Source organism: Pinus tabuliformis, chromosome 5_2 (genome assembly GCF_031772625.1).
Source record: "Pinus tabuliformis cultivar Carrire ecotype Pingquan chromosome 5_2, CPIR1, whole genome shotgun sequence".
Taxonomy (NCBI): domain Eukaryota; kingdom Viridiplantae; phylum Streptophyta; class Pinopsida; order Pinales; family Pinaceae; genus Pinus; species Pinus tabuliformis.
Window position 1 is genome coordinate 197,725,797 of NC_142306.1, and position 26,232 is coordinate 197,752,028.

Genomic DNA, 26,232 nt, shown 5'->3' on the forward strand with positions numbered 1-26,232 from the left:
AAAAGGCTTGAATAAATAGATATGATCAACTTCAAAAACAACATGCCTTCAACAAACCCCAAGTTGAAGCCTAGGGCAAGACTAGGGTTTACCCAAGGCAACTAACGTAAGCCTTGTTGCCGCAAAATGTAGCATGCCTTAGAGAGAAACTCTACAAGGTACAAACTAGACTTATTAGCAACAATGGGGCAGTGGCCCACTGTCACCACAACCAAAACCCCCTGCTTTTTATGGATTTTCACCGACGAGAGGAGTCTCAGTAGAAAGAATAGACAAAGTTAGCAGGCTTACCTAGGTACACAAGGCCAAGAAAAGGCTTGAATAAATAGATATGATCAGCTTCAAAAACAACATGCTTCAACAAACCCCAAGTTGAAGCCTAGGGCAAGACTAGGGTTTACCCAAGGCAACTAACATAAGCCTTGTTGCCGCAAAATCTAGCATGCCTTAGAGAGAAACTCTACAAGGTACAAACTAGACCTATTAGCAACAATGGGGCAGTGGCCCACTGTCACCACAGCCAAAACCCCCAGCTTTTATGGATTTTCACCGACGAGAGGAGTCTCAGTAGAAAAGAGATTACTTATAATAAGTATTCCAAGGTTGAAGTGTTAAATGATCTCGCTAGGAGTTCTTCTAGAAAGACACAATTTTGGTTCAAGGCTTCACAAGGAAGCAATCCGCTTTCTATGAAGATTCCTCGAAATGGAGGCACAAGACCTAGGGCTTGATTGATTTGACAAGTGTCGGAGTAACACCAGGTCAAGGCAAGGAGAAAAGGATTCTTCGAAAGTGTATTAGCTAGGCCAAGGCTCATGAAACCTTCAAGAAATTCCTTAAGTTGAGGGAAGAAAAACTAGGGTTTTCCTCTTAAGGCAAACACCTAGGGCAAGAGAATTTACGGATGATATTGAAGTGGATGCCTACCAAATTGATAGGTTTTGCGCCAACAACTACCTACTTGATCTTTAGGCTCTCCAACCACCAAAATCCTTCCTCCCTAAATATCCGCATAAAGCCCTAGATTCCTTCTCTAGCCTTGAATGGACCAAATTTGGGAGAGAAAAAATTTGAAGAAAAATGAGAATGATCACCAATGTTTTGGACTAGTGCCTTGACCTTTGGGCATATGTAGGCAAGGATGTGATAGATTAGCTAATCTCGTTCCTAAGGAGTCCAAAATTTAATGACCTAGCAACAAATTTCAAGCATTTACCCACTGAATGAAATAATGGAGTTTAAGTGGAGAGCTACTAGGAGTTCACCACTAGGACATAAATTCGCGTCAAGCCCTAGATTCCTTCTCTAGCCTTGAAAGGACCGAATTCGGGAGAGAGAAAATATGAAGAAAAAGTGAGATAGATCACCAATGTTTTTGGCTAGTGCCTTGTCCTTTGGGCATATGGAGTCAAGGATGTGATAGATTATCTAATCTTGTTCCTAAGGAGGCCGAAATTTGATGCCCTAGCAACAAATTTCAAGCATTTACCCACTCAATGAAATAATGGAGTTTTACGGGAGAGCTACTAGGAGTTCACCACTAGGACAGTTCTTAACATGTCATGTATGAGTAATGAATGCAATATTCATCTAGCTAGCATTCAATTAACCTTCAATAAAATTAGGGCACAATTTTGGCATCAACTAGAATCAATCATTTCATACATTACATGTAGAAAAGATATCTTCAACAATTAAGAGTACTTACAATACAATGTGCAAGAAATCCACCCATTAATCCAAATAATATCCAAAAATCAGCTCCAAATATCAAAATGCATCCAAGATCCAATATAGTCCACAAAAGAGCAAGTGTGAGTTCCTCAAGGAGGCCGAAATTCCAACTGTGATGATGATGAGAGATCAAATGAGATATCTCTAATATATATGTGCTCTATCATATCCTATTTAGCCTACAAGCCCTTCTAATAATAAAATAATGTGCAAGTAATGGCTTAGGTCATAAGCCGACCTAGCAACTTCTTCAAATTTAGTTTTATCTTCACGAATGCTAACTAAAATCTATGTCACAAGGTTTGTCGAACTTCAACCTTGAGGTTCGAATCTTGGTGAGCCTTAAAAAAAAATTGAGATTTGACAAACCTCATAGCCATTGACCAAGTCCATAGATCAAAACTCATAACCTCACGTCACAACTCAAGCTTGCAATCTATCCTTGCAGTTTCCATGTCCGTGATAACATTTTTTATATTTATTGATGTTGATTTCTTAGTAGTTTATCCTATATTTCAGTTTAAAGTCAATATATGTATATATATATAGAAAATGTATATAGACGAACCTAATGGTGAACCTCATCCAAATCTCATTAAAAAATTCAAACTCAAACCGAACCTAATTATTGCCAAACGGGAACCATGTGACTTAGGCTAAAACGTTGACATCATGTTGCGTGGCTTCTAGACGGCTGAAATTGAGGTCCTTTGGTGCCATGACAAGTGTAGAAAGCCTCTTAATCAAGATCTAGGGGTTCGCCTTTGTATCTCGATGGAAATCATCCCAAGGACCCCAAATGTGGGTTTGGGGCACAAAATTGAGTCTCATGGGTCTCCAAGTGATAAAATGTCTCTGCTCCAACGTTGAGGGGTAGTGAATATGCTGTTAGCCCTCCCATGTCACAAGGCATCAGATAAACCTCATCTGGACCCTGGATTCAACTACTACACCATGTATATATTGTTAAGTCGGTTGGAGGCATATTGTTCCAGATGCATCATCCCATGAATAATAAGGTGCCCATGGTTATTAATGATGCTCTATAATGTTTTGGAGTCCCATCGCTCTCAATGCGTCACCTATGGGTGTCAATATGTCCCTCTAGAGAACCTGGACCCTAGTTAAGTTGCCCAATCCCATAGATGGAACCACCTGCAACCAATGTTTTAAGACTCCGACTCCGACTCCGACTCGGCCGAGGATCGACTCCGACTCCGACTCCGACTCGGCCGAGGATCGACTCCGACTCCGACTCGGCGGAGGATCGACTCCGACTCCGACTCCGAAACGGTAATGACTCGGCCGGCTCGATTTCAATGACTCGGTCGTTGTAAAAAATACATTAAATATTTATTTTTTTTATTAAAAAACATAATTTTAAATATTTTAAACATAATTTTAAAGATTTTCATTCATGTTTCCAGAATCCAAACACACAGCATTATAATATAGATGGAAGACAACATATGATCAAAGTAGGCTCATGAACCAATCCACTATATCAAAATGGTACCCAATGGCAATACATAGTCAACTGTCATACATGATCAAAGACTCAAAACAAAATACAAATAACCAAGGAGGCTAGAAATGGCCTCTACAACAAAAGTAAACTGTGATGGTGACCAGACTCCAATACTAGTACTACTGCAGCACTGCTAGCAGCTACACTACTACTGGCTAGTAGCTACTGCCAGAGGAGCCAAGATCATCTCGACCAATCTCTGGATCATCATCATCAGAGTCAGACAAGGGGCCCCATGGCTCCTCCTCATCATCATCGTCTCCAACTGCAACTGTAGAAGTGGTACCAGTACCACTAACAGGCTGTGCAGCAGATGCAAGCTGAGATAGAGTAGATATGTGGCTGCGCTTCTGTCGTGGCTGAGCAGAGGAAGCACCTACAACTGGAGTCCTTGCTGGCTGTGAGACTGAGGCTGGTGGATTGGGATCTGCATTCAACTGAACAGGCTGAAGTTGAACAACATGTTCAAGTTCAACTGATGTCTCCATATCTATATCTACATCAAGATCCTCATCAGGATCAAACTCTGGTGAACGACTCTCCACTACCCAATCTGATGTTGGATCAATGTCTTCCAACACAATGGGATCTGAATCAGGTCTTTTGTTCAGCAATTGGTTTCGTCTGAGCCGAAGGTTGTATTGGACATAAACTAGATCATTCAACCGTTTTTGATCCAAACGGTTTCTCTTCTTTGTGTGAATCCTCTCAAAGACAGACCAATTGCGCTCACACCCAGATGCACTGCAAGTTTGACTCAAAATACGAATTGCAAACCTTTGCAATTCAGGGCATTGGCCACCAAAGGCCTCCCACCATTGTGCTGCAAAAAACATAGGAGTGTAATGAATTATGAGTTAGATGAAGGCTGAAGCTCAACAAAATTACAAATTATATCTAACTTTCAAATTATAAATGATTTAACAAACTTTAATAAAAAAAGTAAAACCATTAAGAAATTGAAAATTGAAATTTTTGTTTACCTGGCTCATCTGCTTCTCTTGCAATCTTTGCTAGGTTCTTCCCAAGGTACCTGATGCATTGCTGAAGGATGTGACCTGTCGATGTATCTCCAACTGATCAGACTCCAATGGGATCATGCGTTCAATGCAATCAACCAGTCCATCTCTGACCTCCCCCCTCAAAGCTCCTGACTCCTTAGCTTTATAATGATACCGTGGGTTCAAAAAATACCCAGCTGCATGTATAGGGCGATGGAGTTGATTGTTCCATCTTTCATAAATGATTGCCCAAATGGGCCCATACTTTGCCACTCTATCCTTGTATGTTGTCTTTATTTGCTCCTTTGCTTGATCCATAGCCTCATAAATGAAGCCCATAGCCAACCTTTCCCCATCCACCAACCGCAACACCTTAACTAGTGGCTCAGCAAGCTTCACAATCTCTGCTGCCTTTCTCCAAAAAGTTTCTTCATGGACTTTCCTTTTCAATTCTTTGCCTTCTGGTTTGTTAGACCAATTGCTTTGATTCCATTCATCACTGGAAAACATCTTTTGCAAGTTTCTATGTTGGGAAAGCATAGATTGCAATGTCAAAAAATGTGTAGCAAATCTAGTGATGGCAGGCCTAATAATATCCTTGCCTCCAGTGTGTTTCCTCATGAGACTCAAAACCAGTGTATGATTGTAGATAAATTTTGTTATGCTTTTGGCATGATCTTTTGACCCAATCTAATTTTCCAATATCCTCAAGCATGAGGTCTATGCAATGTGCAGCGCATGGGGTCCAAAAGATGGTCTTGTGTTTTTCCTCTAACAGTTTACCAGCAAGAACATAGTTAGAGGCATTATCTGTGATGATTTGAACAACATTAGCCACCCCCACCTCCTGAACAACCTGATCCAATAGCTGAAACAACAAGTGGCCATCTTTTACCTTATCAGATGCATCAACTGATTTTAAAAACATGGTTCCCTGTGGGCAGAAGACAAGAAAGTTTATGATGGTACGGTTTCTTTGATCAGTCCATCCATCTGACATGATGGTACACCGTGTTCTTGCCCATGAGTCCCTGAACTCTTGCAAATACTCATTAATGGATTGAATTTCTTTCTGCAAACGAAACCCCCTTAGCTCATGCATAGTAGGGCCTTTGAAGCCTTTTCCAGCAGCATGTATGGCATCAAACATAGGCTCATAATATGGTGAACGAGCAGCATTAAAGGGGATATCAGCATCATACCACCATCTAGCTATGTACTCACAAGCAGTCTCCCTCAATTCTTTCTTCCAATGGTCATCTAAAGTGGGCTGAATTTGACCTTTACTAACTTCAGGACCATGTGCATCTGATGGAGAGGAGGGAGTGAAATAACTTTTGATAGTCACATCACCCTTTTTCAAATTCATTCTACCCTTTCCCTTATCTTGAACAGAACCAAAAGAGGGAGGAACATATCGGAAAGGGTTGGATGCCTCAGTTTGAGGGATAGAGGAAGAACCCTCAAAATCATAGTGGGGGTTGGTAGCCATCATTTTTTGTATCTCCCTCTTCCTCCCAATTTCAGCCTGTATCTCTTTTTGCCTAGCCTTATCTTCTTTAAATTTCTCAAAGCTTGCCAACAAATTCTTTCTAATCTCCCCAATTTCTGGTGAGGTACATGGGGTAATTTGGCCTCTAATCCCTGCCAAGTGTTGTTTCAGCCTATTAATGCCCCCAGGACCTTCCTTAATTTTCCTATGGCAAAATTTGCAATGCATTTGACTATCAACCATTTCAACATATGCCCAAGCAGGATCTCTTGCTCTAGGTGCCATTTTTTGACTAGGAAAACAATCTGAAAATGAAAAAAAAAAAAAAAAAACATTGATTCCATGTTCATTTATTTGACAAAAAACACTCTCTAAGCTTTCTTGATATGCACCTAAAATTTACTAAGCAAAAACAGATTTATAGAGGTGGAAAAAAATACCTCCAGGCACAAACTGCCTCCTCAAGCTTGCTCCAAGAATCAGCTCCTCAATGCTGCTCCAAATGGCTGCCCAAGAAGCTCCTCACTCCAGCTACAATGCTCCTCCAAGACTCCTCACTGCTGCTCCAAAACAAGCTCAAGAACTGCTCACTAATTCTCAAAGAAGACTCTCACTCAAATGCATAAGACTGTTGTGAGTGAATGAGAGCATTTGGGTGTGTTAAATAGGGTTTGGGAGGGGGAAATGGACCCCAAAAAACATTTAGCATATTATTATAACAGTTTGGGATCCATAACAATCATTAAAAAATTCAAAAATCCCAAAAAAATGAATATTTTAATGCGGTTTACGTGTGCCTGGCCGTTCCCTTGTGACTCGGCCGAGTCATATCGGAACCGGCCGGGTTGGCCGAGTCATGGGTGACTCGGCCAACCGGACCGTTTCCAAGGCCGGGTCACTCCCTCCAGCTGCAACTCGGATCAACTCGGTCGTTTTGATTTCGAAACGGCCGGTTTTTAAAACACTGCCTGCTACTCACACACAATATCCAGTGCTACTACTTTCATCATCAGATACATTAATCATTATTGCATCTAAGTGAACCAAGCTTGAAATAAATGTGCATAATAACACTTCATATGTGGCTCCTCTTCCAAAATTGGGGCCTTAGTCAGGTAATGGTGTTACCACCCTAGGTAGGAGTGGTTAATAGATGACCCTATTAGGTGTTCCCCAACCCCAAATGGTAGTGAAATGTCCTTGGTCCACCCTTCAATCGATAGGTGCCATGTGAATAGTGATGGAACGGAAGGGGAAAGAACTCCATGGCCAAGTGCCATAGTCAAAAGGACCAGTTATGATGGGATACCTCATCCTGGGTTTATAGATGTGAGGAGGAAGCAATCGTGGATGCATCAATTACCTCAGCCTTTGTTTTTCCACCCCTCTATATTGCCTTTTACATTTTCTTGAATTTTCCTTGTATCACTAATCGTAGCTCAAGGAATTAGAGATTGCTTTGTATGACGTATAACAATTATTAGCCCCTTTAGAATGGGGCAGTTGATCGCCCATCAAGGGTTGGGATATGCAAGGGTTCCTTGTCTACTATTACATAAGGCAACATAAGCCTAGCCGCCTAAGAACCAGGTGATAGCCATCTTATAGAGGTAGATCTCATGCTTGCCTTTTTCCCACGTGCTAATTTGTATGTCTCAGCCATCTTTTACATTTTAATTTTTCTTTTATTTTTCTTCTGGTCATCATATGCTCTTTCTTTTTCTTTTAGCTACATCAACCTCCCAAGGTACATTTCCAAGCCCTACCCAAGGTATGAGGATGTGTGTATGCAAAATACCAATGAATCAATAGTCAGTTGACCCGAGGAAGCGAGGTGGAGTAAGGGCTTGTAATGTAAGATGGAAAGTAGTAGGTATGGAATAGGGGTAGATGGGGCTACGTTATCTCGATTATGGCTTCCCAAGTAGCACCCCTTCCTAAATCCATGGGCCATTAGGGGAGGTCCCACTTGAGTAGGATTCAAAATTAACCCCCCCCCCCATTTAAGGTGAGGGAACAAGAATACGACCAAGAAACTTCTTTCTTCCAAGTTGCCCCATAATCCATGTCAAAATGCCTAGATACAAACAAGCATAAGTGCCCGATTGCATAATGAATAAAGTACCTTTTGATTAGAAGCCCACCTTCTAACCAATGTTTTAAGACTTTGACTCCGACTCCGACTCCGAAACGGTAATGACTCGGCCGGCTCGATTTCAATGACTCGGTCGTTGTAAAAAATACATTAAATATTTATTTTTTTTATTAAAAAACATAATTTTAAATATTTTAAACATAATTTTAAAGATTTTCATTCATGTTTCCAGAATCCAAACACACAGCATTATAATATAGATGGAAGACAACATATGATCAAAGTAGGCTCATGAACCAATCCACTATATCAAAATGGTACCCAATGGCAATACATAGTCAACTGTCATACATGATCAAAGACTAAAAACAAAATACAAATAACCAAGGAGGCTAGAAATGGCCTCTACAACAAAATTAAACTGTGATGGTGACCAGACTCCAATACTAGTACTACTGCAGCACTGCTAGCAGCTACACTACTACTGGCTAGTAGCTACTGCCAGAGGAGCCAAGATCATCTCGACCAATCTCTGGATCATCATCATCAAAGTCAGACAAGGGGCCCCATGGCTCCTCCTCATCATCAGAGTCAGAACAGGGGCCCCATGGCTCCTCCTCATCATCATCGTCTCCAACTGCAACTGTAGAAGTGGTACCAGTACCACTAGCAGGCTGTGCAGCAGATGCAAGCTGAGATAGAGTAGATATGCGGCTGCGCTTCTGTTGTGGCTAAGCAGAGGAAGCACCTACAACTAGAGTCCTTGCTGGCTGTGAGACTGAGGCTGGTGGATTGGGATCTGCATTCAACTGAACAGGCTGAAGTTGAACAACATGTTCAAGTTCAACTGATGTCTCCATATCTATATCTACATCAAGATCCTCATCAGGATCAAACTCTGGTGGACGACTCTCCACTACCCAATCTGATGTTGGATCAATGTCTTCCAACACAATGGGATCTGAATCAGGTCTTTTGTTCAGCAATTGGTTTCGTCTGAGCCGAAGGTTGTATTGGACATAAACTAGATCATTCAACCGTTTTTGATCCAAACGGTTTCTCTTCTTTGTGTGAATCCTCTCAAAGACAGACCAATTGCGCTCACACCCAGATGCACTGCAAGTTTGACTCAAAATACGAATTGCAAACCTTTGCAATTCAGGGCACTGGCCACCAAAGGCCTCCCACCATTGTGCTGCAAAAAACATAGGAGTGTAATGAATTATGAGTTAGATGAAGGCTGAAGCTCAACAAAATTACAAATTATATCTAACTTTCAAATTATAAATGATTTAACAAACTTTAATAAAAAAAGTAAAACCATTAAGAAATTGAAAATTGAAATTTTTGTTTACCTGGCTCATCTGCTTCTCTTGCAATCTTTGCTAGGTTCTTCCCAAAGGTACCTAATGCATTGCTGAAGGATGTGACCTGTCGATGTATCTCCAACTGATCAGACTCCAATGGGATCATGCGTTCAATGCAATCAACCAGTCCATCTCTGACCTCCCCCCTCAAAGCTCCTGACTCCTTAGTTTTATAATGATACCGTGGGTTCAAAAAATACCCAGCTGCATGTATAGGGCGATGGAGTTGATTGTTCCATCTTTCATAAATGATTGCCCAAATGGGCCCATACTTTGCCACTCTATCCTTGTATGCTGTCTTTATTTGCTCCTTTGCTTGATCCATAGCCTCATAAATGAAGCCCATAGCCAACCTTTCCCCATCCACCAACCGCAACACCTTAACTAGTGGCTCAGCAAGCTTCACAATCTCTGCTGCCTTTCTCCAAAAAGTTTCTTCATGGACTTTCCTTTTCAATTCTTTGCCTTCTGGTTTGTTAGACCAATTGCTTTGATTCCATTCATCACTAGAAAACATCTTTTGCAAATTTCTATGTTGGGAAAGCATAGATTGCAATGTCAAAAAATGTGTAGCAAATCTAGTGATGGCAAGCCTAATAATATCCTTGCCTCCAGTGTGTTTCCTCATGAGACTCAAAACCAGTGTATGGTTGTAGATAAATTTTGTTATGCTTTTGGCATGATCTACAATGTTTTTGACCCAATCTAATTTTCCAATATCCTCAAGCATGAGGTCTATGCAATGTGCAGCGCATGGGGTCCAAAAGATGGTCTTGTGTTTTTCCTCTAACAGTTTACCACCAAGAAAATAGTTAGAGGCATTATCTGTGATGATTTGAACAACATTAGCCACCCCCACCTCCTGAACAACCTGATCCAATAGCTGAAACAACAAGTGGCCATCTTTTACCTTATCAGATGCATCAACTGATTTTAAAAACATGGTTCCCTGTGGGCAGAAGACAAGAAAGTTTATGATGGTACGGTTTCTTTGATTAGTCCATCCATCTGACATGATGGTACACCCTGTTCTTGCCCATGAGTCCCTGAACTCTTGCAAATACTCATTAATGGATTGAATTTCTTTCTGCAAACGAAACCCCCTTAGCTCATGCATAGTAGGGCCTTTGAAGCCTTTTCCAGCAACATGTATGGCATCAAACATAGGCTCATAATATGGTGAACGAGCAGCATTAAAGGGGATATCAGCATCATATTACCATCTAGCTATGTACTCACAAGCAGTCTCCCTCAATTCTTTCTTCCAATGGTCATCTAAAGTGGGCTGAATTTGACCTTTACTAACTTCAGGACCATGTGCATCTGATGGAGAGGAGGGAGTGAAATAACTTTTGATAGTCACATCACCCTTTTTCAAATTCATTCTACCCTTTCCCTTATCTTGAACAGAACCAAAAGAGGGAGGAACATATCGGAAAGGGTTGGATGCCTCAGTTTGAGGGATAGAGGAAGAACCCTCAAAATCATAGTGGGGGTTGGTAGCCATCATTTTTTGTATCTCCCTCTTCCTCCCAATTTCAGCCTGTATCTCTTTTTGCCTAGCCTTATCTTCTTTAAATTTCTCAAAGCTTGCCAATAAATTCTTTCTAATCTCCCCAATTTCTGGTGAGGTACATGGGGTAATTTGGCCTCTAATCCCTGCCAAGTGTTGTTTCAGCCTATTAATGCCCCCAGGACCTTCCTTAATTTTCCTATGGCAAAATTTGCAATGCATTTGACTATCAACCATTTCAACATATGCCCAAGCAGGATCTCTTGCTCTAGGTGCCATTTTTTGACTAGGAAAACAATCTGAAAATGAAAAAAAAAAAAAAACATTGATTCAATGTTCATTTATTTGACAAAAAACACTCTCTAAGCTTTCTTGATATGCACCTAAAATTTACTAAGCAAAAACAGATTTATAGAGGTGGAAAAAAATACCTCTAGGCACAAACTGCCTCCTCAAGCTTGCTCCAAGAATCAGCTCCTCAATGCTGCTCCAAATGGCTGCCCAAGAAGCTCCTCACTCCAGCTATAATGCTCCTCCAAGACTCCTCACTGCTACTCCAAAACAAGCTCAAGAACTGCTCACTAATTCTCAAAGAAGACTCTCACTCAAATGCATAAGACTGTTGTGAGTGAATGAGAGCATTTGGGTGTGTTAAATAGGGTTTGGGAGGGGGAAATGGACCCCAAAAAACATTTAGCATATTATTATAACAGTTTGGGATCCATAACAATCATTAAACAATTCAAAAATCCCAAAAAATGAATATTTTAATGCGGTTTACGTGTGCCTGGCCGTTCCCTTGTGACTCGGCCGAGTCATATCGGAACCGGCCGAGTTGGCCGAGTCACCCATGACTCGGCCGAGTCATGGGTGACTCGGCCAACCGGACCGTTTCCAAGGCCGGGTCACTCCCTCCAGCTGCAACTCGGATCAACTCGGCCGTTTCGGTTTCGAAACGGCCGGTTTTTAAAACACTGATCCAACACTAGATCAAATCAAACTACAAGTAACTTGTAAAGGCAAATAGCATCATAACTCATTGTACTCGCTATAATATATTTAAGCAACAACATGTGACTTAATGGGAGTTTCTATTATTTGCAATTGATTTTTCCTTCCTTAATTCATCTACCATCAACATTAGTTCTAATGACTTTTCTTAATGCAAACTCATGTTTTATGGATTTCATTTTTTAGTGAATGTATTCTCATAGAATTTGGTTTCATGAAAAAAGATAATAAATATATATAGATACAAATATTTCATACTTGGTAGGAGTTGTACTAATTTTATTATTTTTCTCATGTAGGTTTCACTTTTGGTTTCTAAATCCTGAAATTTGTTTCTTACTAAACCAAGATTTCATTGTTGATTTCGAACTAAAACAACACCCTAAAGTGTTCTTCCTATCTATTGCATTGACTACCCAATATAAACATGTATACCCCTACAACTTCACATCACCATCTCCAAGATATCGCAAATCATACTCCACTATGCCCCTCAAATACCTTAGCACATATTTTGCTACTACCCAATGTTCTTGCCTCAACTTCACCATGAAATAACTCAAGGTGTTCACTACAAAACATATATCTAGTCTAATGTTGACCAAATACATCAAGGAACTTATTAGCTACTTGTACAACATGGGATCTAGTAGCTCTGAATCTGAAATTGTTACCTTCTTTAGATTAGTGATCAAGGGTGTAGCCATAGGTTTGCAATTTTCCATCCAAAAGCTCTTCTGGATCTCAACTACATACTTATCCTACCCTACGAATATCTCCCCTAGTTTATACCAAACCTCCAAACCCAAGAAGTAATGCATCACGCTAATGTCCTCCATCTTGAACTTAGCTACCATATCTACTTTGCACCCTACAATGAGCTTTTCTACACCTATCAAAAACAAATCATCTACATATAGCACCAAAACAAGTAGATCACTCCCAATAAGCATATAAGAAAAGTTAGGATTTACTTCAACTTTGGTGAAGCCCATACTAAGCAAATATCCATCAATCCTGGAATACCATGCTCTTGATGCTTGTTTGAGTCCATACAGGGCTTTCTTGAGCCTACAAATATGGGAGTCCTATCTCAAAACTCATTGCTCTATGTAGACCTCTTCATCAGTAATAACATTAAGGAAAGTTGTCTTTAGATCCATCTAATGTATTCCCCATCCCATGATTGAAAAGAAAAACATAACTACTGTAATGGAAGAATACTTGGCAACTAGAGCAGAAGTCTCTTCATAGTCCACTCCCTCTTTCTAAGAGAACCCTCTTGCTAGAAAGCTTGCTTTGAACTTCTTCATCCTAGCATTTGCAACATGTTTCATCTTGTAGAGCCACCTAGAACTCACAACTGATATCCCCTATGGTCTTGGCATTGTGTCCCAAACATCATTTTTCATGATGGAGGTGTACTCGTCAACCATTGAATCCCACCATATTGGCTAGTTTGTAGCCTCTTGAAAATTAGAAGGCTTGGAATCAATGACGCTACCCATCAATTCCATGTAAGAAGAAAAATTCTTATAAGGCCTTCTCTCCCTAAATGTGCTCCTACGAGGCTCAACATACTCTTGAGCATCCCTCAATCCCTGAGTGAACCATCGAAGGGGCTAATGTCTCCTCCTCACCTAAAGGTTTTTGTCCTGAACTAAAAATTGTTGATGTCTTTGATGACCCTATCTCAACCTTTGAAAGCCTCCTACTCCTCATCCTTTGTCATTGGAAAGGGCTCATGTGACATCTCGGATGCAAAGTCTTTCTCAAATTTTACATTTTTGCTTAATACTATCTTCATTTGCTCTGGAATATAGACCCTATAGCTCTTTGAAGTCTCATTATAGCCTAGCAATAACCACCTTATGTTAGAGGGCTCCAACTTGGTGCTTGTTTCTATACATACATGGATATATACTAGGCAACCAAAGATGCGAAAATGCCTTCTAGCTTCACACCAATGAATGCCTCCTCTATTGTCTTCTCCCCAATATTCAACGAGGAAAGATTCTTTGGATGTAGATTGTTATGTTACATGCCTCTACCTAAAGAAACATCAGCAAATCATGGCCTTAGAAAACCCTAAGATAGATTGATGCTTCCACTCTACAATCCCATTCTCTTGTGGATTGTATGGAATTGTCAGCTCCCTCTTGATCCCCGTATCCTTGCAGAAACCCTTGAACTTCTTGCAAGTATACTCTCCGCCATTATTTGATCTTAAGACTTTTATCTTCTTCCTTGTTTGGTTTTCAACTAGAGCTTTGAACTCCTAAAACCTGCTAAATATCTCATCCAGAGTCTTTAAGAAGTAGATCCAAGTCTCGTGAGAAAAGTCATCAATAAAGGAAACATAATGCATGCTCCCAATCATTGACGCAATTGACAATGGTCCACAAACATACATGTACTCGGTCTAGAATCCCTTTAGGAACCTATTCTTGCCACTTGCAACCTGGGCATGCTTCCCAAGAGTGCACCCTTTGCATACTCCCTATTGCTCAATGTTGAACTCGGGAAGATCTATAACTATCCCTTAGAATAGGTGGAACTTTATAATGCGGTTGCCCCATCCTCTTATGCCGTAACTTACATAAGTCGTTACTATTATGAACTAGGACTCAAACAAGTTCACCTGGTAACCGATACTAATTTCCTTCCCAACCCCTATCACATGTTGCTTGTAGGCTAGATTCCTCTAGCCTAATAAGGACCTATCAATTCTTGAACTATACTACATTGCCCTTATCCTCCTTAACTAAAATTGAAAGCAATTTTTTCTTGAGACTTGGAACAAACAAAACATCATCAAAGTCTCAAGAGTTACCTAACTCAATTTGTAAGGGAATAGTACCAACTCCTGATTCTTAATACTTGGCATCATCATCAAGCCCAACCTGTACTCCTAAGTCTTATTTCGTTAGACTATAAAACAATTGTCGAGCTGATGTCATATGATGTGAGGCTCCACTATCCACATACCATGCATTCCTCAAAACCCCGTTGGTAGAGAACCAAAATACCATTGAGAAATCTTTCTCAAAATTGGCAACAAATTCGTTCATATAAGTTTTTGTATAGGCTGTTACCTAATTCTATTGTTGCTTCCCTTTGACCTTTTTCTTGTCTAGACACTGTGATGCATAATGTTTGAACTGACTGACTTTACTTAAGTCCTTTCTTGGTTGTGAGGTCGACTCCTCACTCTTTCTCTTACCCTTACTAGGTCCTTTTCCTTTGCCCTTATTTGTTTTAAACTTTCACAAAATAGGGTTGGGTTTTTCTCACCACCATTCTTGCTAGACTTTGACTTCATACGAGTCTCCTCTTGGATGTAGTCATCCCATAGCCTTTCAAAGTTAGGAAGATTTTCACAAGAACAAACACCCTAGACAAATGGTTCCCATAAAGTTGGTAATCCATTCAGTGCCATGTTCACCAAGTCTACATCTAACACCTTTTCCTAAACTGTTGCAAATTGATCACAAATTTGTGTGATCTTCATCAGGGAATTGGTAATGATGTTTGATTTGGTCATCTCTGCGGCTCTGAGTTTGTTCTGCAATACCATCTTTCTATTTATGATCTCACTCTGGTAGAGGCTAACCATAGCATCGAACATCTTCTTCATTGATTTCTCCTCTAATCGGTGAGGAATCAAATGATCCTTCACAACATCCAAGATCGTTGGCTTCCTTTTTCTTATGTGTTGCCAACTGTTGTGGATTTGCCAGTGAAGTAACAATATTCTCGACGATATCCCAAAGGTTGTTTTCTTCCAAAAGTAAGGTTACCCTCATCTTCTAGGATAACTAATTGGAGGCGCCATCTAATCTGTCCTCAAATCTGAGGTTCGTTGATGCCATCTTTGAGATCTATTGCGCAAACTCCCAAACCAAAAAATTAAAAGAAAACAAACCCACAAATTCTAATCCTTTGGATCCTAGAATCAACCAATCTCTAATACCATGTAAATTTTGAAGCCCTAAGAGACTATTGTCCTATGTTGCTCAAATTTGAAGTTATTTAACCACAAAAATAAATACCTTTGAACATGCAACAATCATACATATAACTAGAAAATGAGCAAAAGCATAAACACAATCCACAGATTGTTACCCCTTCAAATCAGCTTTTCATTTAAAGATTCCAAGCTTACAAGGAAACCTCCACAAGTTGTCAAACTAACAGTGATACAGTTTACACAAAATCGGATCTACACTTACTGAGATAGTCTATTGCACAAATGAGAATATGCCTTCCTGAATTGTTGTAGAGGATTGTTCGACCCTATTCATACAACTATACAGATATCTATTATCTACAATATAAAATCCAGATTCCATACAACCTTATAGACAGTACTTTGGTCTAATTCTTGACCTTGGCTCCTCTCCTGTGCTTTGAATTTGTTCAACTAGTCTCTCTTTGATATCTTGAGTTTCTTGATGTACAAAATGTGTGTATTCAGTTTCTCCCATCTTGTCATATTTATGCTTTAAGACAAATAACTAATCTCCTCAATCTTAGCAACTAATTTCCCATATCTTAGCAACTAATCTTCTTAATCTTAGCAACCACCTTATTTCAACAATGACGTGTATGGCTAAGATTAGATCAAATCTATCTAACTAATATTCTAGAATCTCTAGAACATTTCATTTAGATTTCTAAAACTAAGAGAACACAGAAAATTTGACTTTCACTTTTGTTTATTTAAGTGAAACTACAATATTATTATAATTTACCCAATATGCCCACCCTCGTGAGGGTGGGGGTATTATTTCCCACTTTTACTAAGTGGTCACTTTGTCTCGAACTACTTAGTCATTCTTTATTTATGCATTTCATTGCATAAGACTTGCGGTAATGGCCTCATAACGAGGGGGTAGAGCTCAAGCTTACTTTGGCTTTCAATTTATCATTGATATCCCTTTCATTTTTCTTTTGCATTTTAAAATTAATATCATGCTATTTCAAGTTTTTTCGTATAGTTGCATCAACCTCAAGCATCCAAGCCTTTTCTTCTCATGGGATTATGAAGCAAAAACCTTTCTGAGGTACATGTAAGAACCAACCCAAAAGAAAGGAAAATAGAAAGGAGAATAGGCGAACTACATATAGTATGAAAAGACATGGGCACTATTATCACCTAGATTGCATGCAATGATGAAAGCCCTAATCCACAAGGTACAATATAAGGGGAAACATCTAGGAAGGTCACCCCTGTCACCGTAGCAACCTGTTCTCTACCCTTTAGGCCGACTCTCCTCCAACTCAAGGGTGATATCCCTACAAGGATTACTAAGACCAAGCAATAAAACACAACGTGACGTTGAGAATAGCCTTACTAAAACAGGATTTGGAGTTTTTTAGGGTTTTTAGAAGTGATGGAAGTACATTAAGATCAATGTCAAATCGAACTAAGGCAAAGGAGTAAAGGTGAATCAAATGGCAAATGAGGTCAGGAAGAAAACCCTCTAAGAAGTTGGATTATTTCCTCAAAGGATTAGGGTTTGAGACAAGTCTTTACCCAAACAAGATCAATAATGAATTCAAGGTCTACAAGAAGGGGCTTCAATGGAAGACAACCTTCACCATCCAAAATCAGCTATGACTTGATGAAACCACTTAATACTTTAGCCAAGGAACCATAAGGAAGGAAAAAGCATGTTATCAAATACTCAGCAAATCAATAAAAGGAAGAATGACGACAACCACTAAACTTCTTCCTTCCAAGAAAGAAGTTATCCTTCAATGGATCAATCTTGAAAGGCTTGTAGAAGACTTGCAAATTACACCATTAATCTTCATGCATCAGAATAAAACCAAGTAGGAAAAGCTTCAAGAGTTGACAACATTCATCCACAAAGAAAAAATCCTTAACACCATAAATGCTCCAAGAAAGATATATCGATTAACCTCCACAAAGAGAGAGCTCTCGAGTATCCATCCATTACTTCAAATGAGGAAGTGCATCTCTTTATATAGATGATGCTAAACTCTGTTTACAATAAAATAATGTTTTCTCATGTGCTTCCCTAGATTTAGGCTAAGAAAATCAAAATTACAACTAAGCAATCTATCGCAACAATTAAAATATAAGTGGTCAAGCCACATGTACAATGCACAAAATGAAATAATCCCCCAAAAAGGAGGTCATCACCTCCAAAGAGAGGTGAAAGGTGCCCTCAAGGTGCCATGCCTGGCCTCCAAAGGCTCTAAAAACATGTAGATGGTCAATGTTCCCTTGAAGAAGAGTGGTCCAAGCTTCAAAGCAAGAGCCTCCCAAGTCAACAAAGTGTCCAATATCTAGTCTCACAAGGTGGAACAACCTCATGGAAAGGTGAACAACACTCCAAGAAGTGAGTGGCTCCTCCAAAACAACCCCTCAAAAATATGGTATAATGCTTCATACGCTGCAAAATAATGTCTTAATTAAGTGTTAAGGGAGCTCCATGAAGATTGGAAGTGACCCTCCAAGCCATAAAATAGGTCATAAGACACCCAGCAGCTATAGTGACGTCAAAAGCATGGGATCATTGCCTCAAGCTCAGCTCATTATTCTTCACAATGCATCAAAATAATGTCCAAATAACAAGTGTTTCAAAGTGGGTACCACATCATCTCTCTTCAAGCTTTGATCATTCAAAAGGTGATACATCCACATCATCAAGATACCCTACAGTTGTTATTGTCCTTGAAGAGATAGGTCAGCCATCACAGATGATGAAAAGGGAGAGCATCCAAGCATCTTCCACATGTCATGTGTAGACAAGGCCCATGTGTGCATAAATAGCCCAAAAAGTGCCCCATAGAGTGGGACCAATGCCTTGGGGTGTCAGAGCTGCCTCAAAAAATGTGAAAATGCTCAAAAAATCAGAATGAAGACAAGTCCTCAATAAGTGTTCTGCCCTGTCATCAAACCTGCCTGCTCATCAATATGCATACGAATAACCTGCCAGAATGAGGGGTAACAAGATCATTTACCCTTATCAAGGTCCCCTAGTGTTGCTTTTTCCCCAAGAGTAGCAACACTTGACTAGAAAATCGACGATAAGCACCAAGGTGAAACAAGGCAAAAGGCATCACTTCCAAGCATCATGAGTCATTATCTGATTCAACTCAAGATACCTTCATGTTAAACTACCAAAAAATAGAAATAGATGTTGATCTGGATTCGGATCTGGATAAAACTAATTTTTGAAAAGTCAAGATCCGGAATCCGGATACAATGGAAAAATGCCACATAAAAAAATACAATAATATCTTTTAAATTTTAAAAAACATATTCAAAGTTAAAAATCAAAACCATTCATGAATCACAACATTAGAACTCAAACCATTGGATGATTTATAAAGCTGAAGACTGAAATCATGATGCATCATGCTTTATACGAAAAGGATAACTGTAAACACAAAATTGAGTGTCCCATCAATGATCACTCTATTGATAAGATTATGTGGACTAGGTCTAACTGTCCAAAAATGGGTCTGCATGCTCATCATTTGAATATTTCAACTCTACATCATTATAAGCATGTCATCTTCCTTGAAATTTGCCTTAAAATGTAAAAGTTCTTATCTAGTTACAATGGTAAACGAATATTGTACATTGTATGAGAACATGTTATAGTCTATGTATATCATATTGTTCTAAGAGGACTCCACCTAGAGTTGAATGGGATAGTGGATGGGATTGATCTAATTGAATTATTAATGGCATAGCCATCCTTTGTACACCATACAATATTATCGCTGTATTGTCTCAAACCTTTTCTGTTAACATTGTCAAAAATTGAAAATTAAAATTTTGGATGTGTCAGACCTTTCTTGTTAGCATTATCACGTACTATATAGCCTGTAGGCTAAGTCACCTGACACAGGGATTCGGGATTCGTAGGATACAGGGATTCGAGTGTCGGATTTGGACACATTGACCCCCCGAAACAGGACACGTAGGATTCGTTATATATTATTTTATTAAAATATATATATTAAAAATTAGATATTTCTTACACAAATTCTCATTAATGATACAAATTCATTGATTTCAAACATAGATCTTCATCTAGATGTTAGTTTTATTGTTTACAAAGTTAGTAACATTATAGCATGAATAGTACATACAAAATTCAAATATTTGCATAAACCCTCATAAACCTCATAAACCCTCACTTTTTTGGGATTCGAATCCCAAAATTGGGACACGAGGTGTCCTAACGGGACACGACCAGGATTCGATGGTGTCCTGTTAGGACACGTGGTGTCCCATTTTAGGATTCGAACCGTGTCGGATTCGTGGGATTTGGACACGTGGCCTATTTTGGACGAATAGGTAATTAATCAGTGACTTATACAATTATACAGCCTATAGATTACTAAAATTATACAGCCTATAGATTACTCAAAATTAATCCAACTAAAAATCTAAATAGAATATTTGCTTTTTAGGGCTACAAACAGGTGGAAAATATCCTTAAGAATTAAAAATAAACCAAAAACCTTAATGTTATTTGCCTGGGATCATAAATGTGAGGGTTAGCTGGCACAAGATCCGTTTCAGAAGCGTGGCATCCATTTCTGGGTTTGAAGGATCCATTTATGTGATGGACCCTATGCAGATCTGGGTGGATCCCTATCTAAAATGTCGATCCGCATATACAGCATCGAGACCCCGTGGATCCAGTAACATAGCTTTCATGCCAAATACATTGAACATAAACACTTAATGTGAAGCAGTGGACATGTGTACAACATGTGTGTCAAGCACCAGTATCGTCAAATGAGTGAGCTAAGCACGATGTGACAGGTATTTGTGGGTTGTTGTCTAAGGAAAATGTTAAATGTCATCATCGGAATCACTGTCTGTGATGTGGATCATCAAATTTCAAAACAAAGCAAAAAATTCTCCTATACTTACCACTAGAATTGGGGATAACAAGACCTAAAAGTTGGTTTATATATATTTAATAAACTCAATAAAGTGAGTTGACTCAATAATATTATTATTAAGTATATTATTTTTTAATATTTTTTAAGTTAAAGGTTGACATGACATCATGGTTACTCTCACTTGTGACAATCTACCCCATATTAGGTGTAGAATGCACCTCTCAATGAAATAATATTAACTCATAATCAAAAAACATATATAATATAAGCATATTATTAGGGTTTCCAAAAGTCATGTCTCCATGATACATATACCTGTGACTACTAGGTGGTATTTGTAACATCACAAGTGACTCTATCAATCATCCATTCATATTAGAATATATTATTTTATCCTAAATGGATTTTAACTTCTTAAACTAATTTCGATTGATATTTCTTAGTTGATGAACAGATTTGATCTTTTTGAACATTTGACTCTCCTACAATGATGCCCCAAATGGGCAACTTGAAAGCTATGTTTCTCGTTGGACTTTTGATCTCTGTGTACATATAGTTGTTACTCGGATCATATTGCTTGGTTGTCTATTTGGAATGCGGGCACGTATGTTGAGCATTGGCTTGGATTTTGGGTTTTTAGATATGAAGGTGGGCTTTTGCTGTTATGGTCCATGGAACCAATACGATCTTTTTTGTGATTAGACCTACTGATGAGAAATAGGAGTAGAGCTCAACACCCAAAAGATGGGATAGAGAACATAAGGAGGCAAAGGGTGAGGAAAGACCTGATAAGTTATCAAGGAAAAAAACTGGAGATGAGAGGCTTGAGCAATTAGGAGACAATGATCTCTCTAGAGGGGATCTCTCTAGAGGTGATACAAAAATTCCAGTCAGAGACTATACAAGATTGGAAGAGATTGAAAAAAGCTTATCATGACCAGAGGGGCAATGAAAAGCAGATATATACATACATGTGTGTGTGTGTGTCTTGATTGCAAGGTGTGGCAATAAGCCTTGAAGTGAAGCAGATGTTGGCAGGGTTTCTGGTGTCAACGTTTAAGCAAACATAGCATTTCATAACAATTAGCTTAAAGTGATTAAGCATCTGGTCTACCAAAGATTCTATGTGGAATCCAACGCAAATGTTGTTATGTTGGGAAGGTTTGAGCAAGGCTCATGTGAAGGATAAGAACCTTGGAAGACCATTTTCAGACCATTGTGCAATCTATAAAAACAACGATCGGAATGTTGAAGATGGAGCCCTTGAAGAATGCTAATGGTGGACAATATGTAAGGAAATCAAGAGAGATCTCAAGCTCTAAAGATTATTCAGTGAACCCAATGATTGAGGAAGGAAACCAAAAACTGTGTTGTTTTATTAATAATTGTTTATTGTATGACAACCTTTGTAGATACCATGAGAAGTGTAGAACAAATTCTACAGATGGTGGACCAGAAAAAAGTGTAGGGTTGTCTTCCAAGTTCTCAGTTAGTAACTTAGTATTAAAGGATGGATATTGGGGTGGGAAGCATCCCTGAATATACTCCAAATCTCAACTGTAAAATCTTTAGGCATGGACCTCATGTAATATTAAAATATTTACTAGTCCAAAAAAAGGAACTGAAAAAAACAAAAGCTTAACATGCAAGATTAAGCCCATAAGAAAGTATCTGATGCATCTAATATATCTAAGCAAGGTATGAATGTAAAAAAATATAAGAAAAAAAAATACAGATGAGAAAGAAGCCAACTAAAATATATAATAATAGCAAAAAAATGGTTTTACTTTTGAAGTGCACTCTAGAAACCCCAGCTATGTGGGGTCTAGCAGTTGCCCTACGAAACTGGCATAAAAAAGAGAAAATATCCTGGTTATTATGTGTTACATTTCCAGACTCTCACACAACCAGAAATGGTGGTTCCAGATCAAATTTTACAGTTTTTATTGGGGATCTGACCAGATCTAACAAGATTGAATCTAAATGACCCAAAAGCTTTCAGTGGTGATATTAAAACAATTTTTTTTCAAGGAATCGACATAGACTCAGATTTATGATTGCTCCATCATTGGTTTCCATAGAAAATCAATTTCTAGATATGCAACATAAACATATGAAATCCCAAATAAATTAAAAACAAGCATCATGAATAAACCGTGAACAAAATAGACAGATCCCAGTTTAATGTGAAAATATTGATCATAATCTGACATTCCAACAGGAAACATCTAAATAAAGGGAAAGTTATTGGATAATGGGTGCAATCCATTTGATTCCTACAAGTGACAAATTCCTCAAGACCATGCAACATGTAGCTTTGATAGCCTGCCGGTAGTGATATTGAAAAACATTTGCAGTTTATCTCCATAAATTTTATATATTATAAAGGCAACATAGAACCAAACTTATAAATGTTCAATGATTGTTTGCCAAAGAAAATCAGTTTCTAGATATGCATCAGAAACATTTGGAATCCCTAGGAAATCAGAAACAAGCATTATTGATAAACCAAGAACAAGATAATCAGATCCCAGTGCCATGCAAAAAAATGATTTTAATCTGTCATCTGCACAGGACACATAGATAAGGGAAGACTGTGGGATGATGGGTGACATCCATGTCATTCCTACCTAGTACCAAGTGATAAATTCTTCAAGAGCATGTAGCTTCGATAGGCTGCTAATCGTGATATTGAAACATCTTTGCAGTTGTCTTGGTAAATTTCATTTAATATAAAGAAAACAAGGAACCACACTTATGATTGTTCAGCCATAACTTTCCAAAGAAATAAAGCTTCTAGATATGTATCAGAAGCATGGGGAATCCCTAAGAAATTAGAAACATGCGGAATCCCTAAGAAATTAAAAACAAACGTCAATGGTAAACCGAGAACAAAATCATCAAGGTACTCTTGCATGTGAAAATATTGAGTATAATCTGGCATCCACAGAGGACACATCTAAATAAAGGGAAAGCTACTGGAATCTGGATAATGGATGTCATCCATTTGATTCCTAAGAAGTGACAAATACCTCAAGAGGTTGCAGGCATGTAGCTTTGATAGCCTGCTAATAGGAATTCCACACAAATAAGGAATGTCCTTTTAAGTCTCAAATATAAAATCTCATACACGTTATCTCTCTGATATTGTAAATTCTCTCTTATCCCTATTCCTAGCCTTTCTGAAACATATTGTTCCAAATTTCACATGAAATATTATTTGCATTTTACTAACTGTCTAAATATGACTAAAAATAATCTGCAGTGTATCTTCACATGAATACTCACTATCAGAAGCCATAGCAAATGTAGTGTGAGAAGCCTTGAAATTGGTTGAAAGCCAAACTTTGGTTCTCCCTGGGTTGGAAAGTGTTCTGCACTTGCTTCTAAATGAATCCCCACTGTTCATCCTTGGAAAGGATCTGTAAGAGAAGCCATAATGCAGATACCTCACAACCCCTTTCTCAAGCAAACCCTGAGCTCGTGTAGATGTTTCCAGTGAACCTGAAGAGGCATAAAATGGAAAGAAAAATAAATAACCAAACCCAGAAGTGATAAGCAGTAGCAGCCAAATTTAACATCATGTACTACTACATGTCACCTGAAGCAATAAAATATAGTGGAAAAACGGACACAGAAGCATTAAACCTTCAGAAGCAAAGACGTGTATATTAAGGGCAATCAGAAATTATAATGAATCAACCAAACTCATCATTGCTTAAGTTTAAGACCTTTATTATGACCAAAGAAGCATCTTGAAAACAGGGCAAACTGCCATTTCCTTCTTGTCATTGGGGTTTATGAACAGAGCATTTCAGGCTTCAAAATATATCTAACATTTAATGTCATAAAACATAGCAAATAAGGATTCAAACTTATGAAAAAATAAATTTCATAGATAGTGCAGAAATGGCAAATAACCATTTAAGCTTATGAAAGAGTAAATTTTATAAATAGTGCAGGAAGATTTGCATATAAGTTCTTCCATAGAAATCTGTTAAATTAGAATAAAGGGTGCAAGATGTTGCAAAGCCAACAAGATTAAATCCCACAAAGGATGAGCATCTAAACAATGGCATTTCGAAGCTTAACCTTTGTCATAATTTTTCTTGCAGGCAACATACAGAAAAAATCTAGGCAATAATGGAAGTAAAGGTTGATGTTGAAGAAATATTTCCTGCACACAGAAATCTAAATCGTTGTTTCTTCAGAACTACAAATGAAATTTGGATTTCTAAAACAAAATCACAAAACACAAAAACATGGAAGCAATTCTTCTTTTCTCCAGTGGACTAAACTAAGTGTCTTACGACTATAAATGGGAACTGACTAGAAACAGTAATCTACAAATCAGAGGAGTATCAATCAAAGTATATTTTATCAGATAAGATTATTAATGTCTATTAGTGATGAAAACATAGAAGCAAATCTTCTTTTTCTCAAATGGAATAAATGCAGTATCTTATGACTATGAAGCCAATCTGAATAGAGACGGTAATCAACAAATCAGAAGAGCATCGAGATAATATTATTAGTGTCCATTAGTAGCCAAAATAGGCCAATGGGACTGTTACCCACCCAACTGGGTAACCCCTAAGAGAAAATTTGTCTCCTATTGTTTCAATTTTCCAGCCAGCAGCCTTATGATGATCCAGAGATAGCTAGCCTCAGATGCCTCCCATTATTTCATCTAGCCTACTCATCTAATGAAGGCGGGTCATCAAATATGAGGCAAATTAACCATTTTTGTACTGAACTGCTTTCATTTAATGTTTAAGGGGATTCTAGTGTGGATCACAGGTTGAATTAGATGATAGACTGCTTTTGGTTGTATTCTTGTTCCCATGCTTCACCTTGGCGGTTATCACTTGCCCCTCGTCCAGTGTGACCTTCCTTGAGGCCTTTCTTTCCATTGTCTAAGAGGGGCACAAATAGGACTCAGGAGGCTTTGATTGATGTTGAAAGTTCATGGTAATCCATACTTAACATTTCCATCTCTCCCTTATATCCACATCCCATCTTCGAGTTGATTGCTATCTGTCACCAATATTGGTTCCCTGTTTTCCTCGTCCTTGAGTAGGGGCTTGGAAACTTAGCCCTAAGAGGATGATACAGCAGAAATAAAAGAAAAACCATGTGCCAAAATGTTAAAATGCAAAAGATTGACAAGGATAAACGAAAGTGTGTGGACAAAAGCCCAGCCTAAGCTCTACCCCCCTCATTAGCCCTCACCCAGTTCCTGACTAATGCACGAGCTATCTAAATAAAAGGAACTTTGATTATCCCAACCCTGATGAGCAATGAAACAGTTCATCATTAAGGGGTCAGTGATAAATCAATGAAAGCCTGTAACCATAGTTTTAAAACTCCAACTCCGACTCCGAACCAGCCGAGGGTCGACTCCAACTCGGTATTGACTTGGCCTAGTTGATTTCAATGACTTGGTCTTTGTAAAAAATACATTAAACATTTATTTATTTTTGAAAAAACATAATTTTAAAGATTTCCATTCATGTTCCAAAATTCAAAGCATTAGAATATAGAGAGAAGACAACATATTGATATGATCAAAGTAAGCTCATGAATATAT

General features: G+C 38.5%; 1 pseudogene across 1 annotated transcript in view; it reads right to left on the reverse strand.

Moving 5' to 3' along the window:
- The window catches only part of LOC149158242 (uncharacterized), a 162,130-nt pseudogene that overhangs the window by 77,175 nt on the left and 58,723 nt on the right, over positions 1-26,232 (reverse strand). The window contains exon 2 of the transcript XR_016261670.1: positions 23,931-24,146. The product of XR_016261670.1 is annotated as an uncharacterized LOC149158242 (transcript). The remainder of the gene's footprint in view (positions 1-23,930; positions 24,147-26,232) is intronic.